General features: G+C 49.3%; 1 long non-coding RNA gene across 1 annotated transcript; it reads right to left on the reverse strand.

Moving 5' to 3' along the window:
• Positions 1-2721: 2721 nt before the first annotated feature.
• Positions 2722-4984, reverse strand: LOC113978416. Its single transcript, XR_003537569.1, has 4 exons — positions 4847-4984; positions 3577-3705; positions 3160-3319; positions 2722-2856 (listed from the first exon to the last, which is right to left on the reverse strand). It is a non-coding gene; the product is annotated as an uncharacterized LOC113978416 (long non-coding RNA).
• Between the last annotated feature and the right edge of the window lie 219 nt (positions 4985-5203).

Raw genomic sequence — 5203 nt, forward strand, 5'->3', positions numbered from 1 at the left:
AGAGGCTGGACCTGGCCATGGGCCCAGAAAGCCAAATGTATCCTGAGCTGCACCCAAAACAATGTGGCAGCAGGTTGAGGGAGGGGATTCTGCCCCTCTGCTCTGCTGAGACCCCACCTGCAGAGCTGCCTCCAGCTCTGGGGTCCCCAGCACAGGAAGGACATGGACCTGTTGGAGCAAGTCCAGAGGAGGCCACCAAGGTGGTCAGAGGGATGGAGCACTTCTCCTATGAGGAAAGAATGAGACAATTGGGATTGTTCAGCCTGGAGAAGAGAAGGCTTTAGGGTGACCTAATTGCAGCCTGAAGGAACGCTACAGGAAAGATGGAGAGGGAATTATTTTAAGGGCCTGGAGTAACAGGATAAGGGGGAATGGATTCAAACTGAAAGCAAATAGGTTTATATTAGATATTAGGAGGAAATTCTCTGCAGTGAAGGTGGTGATGCACTGGAAGAGGTTGCCCAGAGAAGATGTGGATGCCCCATTCCTGGAAGTGTTCATGGCCAGGCTGGATGGGGCTCTGAGCAATGTGGTCTAATAGAAGGTACCCCTTCCCATGGCAGGGGGGTGGGAACGGGATGATCTTTAAGGTCCCTTCCAACCCAAACCATTCTATGATAAACAACACACAAAGCATTCAATCCCACTCAACTCAAACACTGGCTGAAATTTTTCTGTTAACATGAGTAATAACTATAACACATTATGAACCAAATAATTAATTAATCAGATACAGATAAATTAATCCATGTCAATCATTAACTAGAGCATTATTCTGGGCCTGGATTTGCGATTGATATATTGCTTTAATTATGATCAAACCACAGAAAACTGCCAACTCCCCATTAATTTGATCCTGCATTTCATTTGGCATATGGTCACTTTAAACATAAAACCAGACCTCAAAAAGCAATATTGCCATTCTGCATTGTGTAACATTAAATAATTTAAACAGAAAGAGGAAAATAGGAAGGTTTCCCTAAGGGGCAGTGTATATTAGCTAACACAGTCCTACAACAGAGCTGGCTTGATTCTGGCTCAAGTGGCACACAGGCAGAGGAGCCAGTCACTGTCTGCAGAGGTATATCCTCCAGCACTCCCAGGCTCTAGAGATTTCTATATTGAATATGCCATTAGCATAGACAACATCTCATCATTAAAAATAAAAGTTCCCTGCTCATCCCTGACATCTCCTTCCAGCTGCACATCACGACTGCTCGCCCTGAGCCATTTCTCATTTCATGCAAAGGCAAGCTGACTCAGCTCAGCAAAATTACACAAAAACGACCTCCGGCAAAAAAAGCAGTAAATGTGCTTTTGCCAGTGAGGTGAGTTCATTGCTCACCTTGTGGCCAGACCTCATCACCAGGAGTGAGAGGAGGAAAGGAGGGAGAGTAAGGCCTTCTCCTTTGGGTGTCAGCAAGCAGCTGAGGCAGCCCAGCCCTGCTGCCACACCACACCTGGAGGAGACCATTCCTCGGACCTTAGGCAGATGATTTCCATTTAACTGCTACCTTAAGTACTTAAATCTGTCTCCTAACCATCACATCATATTTTTGACTCTATAAAGGATTTATTTTTTCCAAGTGGAGACTGTTCATTTAGAGAAAGAAACGAGCGACACAAAATTCAGCACAGCTCCAGGCTGGTGTGCTGCACAGGCTGTGTTACAGTGCTTCAATTTAAGATTTTGGTCTTAAATGGAGTGAAAAATTGTATTAGCTTATGTTTCAGCAAAATATACGTATTATATTAAATTCCTGACTTGAGAGAGAAGCACATACAATATCATTACTGGCTCTAGGCACTCAGTTATTAATTACAGTTCAGAAGGCATTTAAGCCCACCAAAGCTCAGTTCCTAAACAGCAAGTAACAGCTGCATTTGAAACAAAAGCATTCCTTATTAAGACAACCATCCAAGTATTTTCAATATTCAGAATTATTAATATGTCTAATACAACTTCTAATTACATTTCAACATGTACACTTTAATCTACACATTAAAGTAACATATGTAATAAACAGGAACTTCCAAAGGAATTTTTCTATCACTGAACAGATCTTTGAGAAAAGCTGTTTGTAAGTATTCTGGATACCAGGATTCTGCAAAAGCACTTACTCTAAGCAGACCTTTTCGTTGTCTTAGAGAACAGTGTTACAAAATATCACTAGGTTACAAAGAGATAAAATGCACAAACTTCGAGGAAGATTTCCTAGACAGCGGGTGGCAACAAGCAGCAGGGATCCATTTAATGAGAAAACTGGCTGGTCTCAGGACAAATAGATTTATCTCATACCCAGGAAAAGCAAACCACTGGATAAACCGACTTTATCTGATGGTCATGGACATTACCAATTAAGTTTTCAGTCTACTCCACTTCTATTAGAACCATGTAAAAGAAATTAAACTTAACAACAGCTGTCACAATTTCTATTTCGCTCAACTTCACTATTTGATTACCAGAAAAAGGATCTACTCCAGCAATGTTCAGGGAAACATTGTGTCTGTGGCATACTGACAATGAGTTCATCTAGTGACCTAAACGAATTGTCTGTGTTTCCCTGTTTGTTGTGATTTCTCATGAAACATGATTTTACAGCCACATACACACCCCCGCCTGCCCTTTAGAGAGATCCTGCAATGAAAATACGCAACCTTATGGTGCTCTTTAAAGTTCACGTTGCCATTACTTGAGAGAAAAAAAATCGAACAAGACGCTAGCAGTTTTAAAATTTATTCATACATCGTTCCAAATTTGGGGCAAGAAACTCCACAGCAACACGCTCACTCCAGATAACCAAGCACTGCAGCATTTTGTATCACTTAGGTCCATGTATCACCCTCCTCTCAGGCCTATTTGAGGAAAACAATGCACTCCAAGTGTAATAACATAATGGAGATTAGTAGAGATCCTGCAGGGAAACAAAAAACTGTGGGTCCTTCCCCGCTGGAAATGGCACTTCCAATAGTATCAACAGCGTAAACGCTTCACCATTAGCATACAACTGGAGTAATTTTCTGTCATCAGGCCTCGTTCATATGTAAAACAGCCATCCTCCTGTTTCCCAGGGAAAGAAGGTCTCCCACCCCCCACATGTGCTGCTCCAGCTGCAAGCAATACAGGTGCTAACTTATGCAAACACGAGGAAAACTCACTCTGCTGGTTTCTGGCTTTGGGGCGCTGCTGCTTCTCCCTCCACCCTCTGCCCTGGCCTCTGGGTGACTTCTCTCGTCTCCTCAGCGCTGATGACTTTCGCACTTACCCTTGCCTTCTCATCCGAGCCTGCGTTTCTCCCTGTAGTTTTGTTTGCTGCTTCTTGAAACCAAGCACGAGAAAAGCAGAATCTCAGCTTTTCCTCCCGACATCTCTTACCTTTCTGCTTTCTCATTTAACGTTGATCACTCCACCTTTTCATTCCAGTGTTGATATTTTTTGTAACTCTTTTTTTTTAGCATCTAACCTGATTGACTGTAGCCAAGTTTCTAAATGCATTTCACTACAGAATTCATTTCATTCTGTGGTTCAGTATTGCCTGGAGTGCTACAAACTGAATCTTCAAAAGGCTTACTTACTCATTAGCATACACCTTCCTGTTCTGAGCAATGCCTTCAGGTGCAGTCACCCTCTTTTCCAGACCATATTCCTTATCTTTACCTCTGAGGCACATTCCTCCTGCTCATCTCTCCCCTCGTACCTTCAGTCTGCAGGGAAAGCAAGACACAGTTCATCCACCATCCCCCTGCCCGACGCCAATGTCCCCTTTGCTCCTACCCTGTTCTGTGCAGCTGGTGCCCATATCCCTTATGCTTTGTTTTAATGAGCACACAGCAGAAGATACAGGAATATACTGTCTGCAAACCAGGTGGCTGAGACTGCTCTAAATAAAAATAAACTGCTTTAGCCAGTCCTGGCTAAAGTAGGCCTCTAGAACCATTCTGGCATTTTACCATTTAAAGTTAGACTGCTCTAAATAAAAATAAAGAAAGAATAAATAGATATTCTTACTATTCTCTTGCTAGCTGACTTTTGGAGAGGGACATTTTGCAAGGGCATGCAGTGACAGGACAAGGGGGAATGGCTTTAAACTGAAAATAGGTTTAGATATTTAAGAAGAGATTCTTAACTGCGAGGGTGGTGAGGCACTGGAATAGGTTGCCCAGAGACGCTGTGGATGCCTCCATCCCTGGAAGTGTTCGAGGCCAGGCTGGAGGGGGCTTTGAGCAACCTGGTCTAGTGGAATGTGTCCCTTCCCATGGCAAGGGGGTTGGAACGGGATGGCCTTTAAGGTCCCTTCCAACCCAGACCATTCTGTAATTCCATCATACGATTCTATGCAGGCTCCAGGCCTGCAACTGATGGGGGGAATGCCTGAGGCTTTTGGAAAGCTCTAACATCCAGACAGATAAAAGCGGAGGTGGAGGGCGCTGGGTCGGCGGGCCCCGCCGCGGGAAGGGGGAGGCGGCCAGGCGGGGGGAGCGGCGTCCCCGCCCGGTGATGGTGGCGGTGACAGGGGCCGGGGCAGGGCAGCGGGGCCGCCCCACAACCCGCCGCACAATGGGGCGGCTGCCGGGCTCCATCTTGGCGGCGGCGGCGGCCGCCCCGGAGCCCGCGGCTGGCGGCGCTTCCCCTCCGCGGGAACAACATGGCCCCGCCCCGGCTGCTCCAACAAAGCGCCGGCGCTTCGCTTCGCTCCGCCGAGGAACCGGCCTCCCCGACACCGCCACCCCGCCCGTCCCCGCCTTCAGCCCCCCACCCCGCCCCGGTGGTGGCTACGCCGCCCCCCCGCCACGCTCCCGCTCCCGCCGCCGCCGCGCTTCCCCCTCAGGGCCGCGAGTCACAGACCTCCAGCTCCTCCTCCTCCTCCTGCTCCCGCTCCCCCCGCCGGCGCTGCTGGCGGCGGCCCCGGCGGCCCCTCCGCCGCGGCCTCCCTGCCCCCGGACACGGAGCTCCGTGCGCCCCAGTGCGCTGGCGGGGGAGGAGCGTCCCGGGAACGCGCAGCCCGACATGGGGCCGGCGGCCGCGCAGCCCCCGCCGCCGCCCGCGGCTCCGCCCGCCGCCCGCCGCTGAGCGGAGCGGAGCGGAGCGCAGGGGCCGCTCGGGGCCGCGGCGCTGCCCGCCCCGCATGAGGCGCCGCTCCCCCGCCGCGCCCCGTTCGGTCCCCCCCCCCCGCCAGCGCACTGGGGCGCACGGAGCTCCGTG

Source organism: Neopelma chrysocephalum, unplaced genomic scaffold (genome assembly GCF_003984885.1).
Source record: "Neopelma chrysocephalum unplaced genomic scaffold, ASM398488v2 Primary Assembly neopelma1_323, whole genome shotgun sequence".
In the NCBI taxonomy this organism is placed as follows: Eukaryota; Metazoa; Chordata; class Aves; order Passeriformes; family Pipridae; genus Neopelma; species Neopelma chrysocephalum.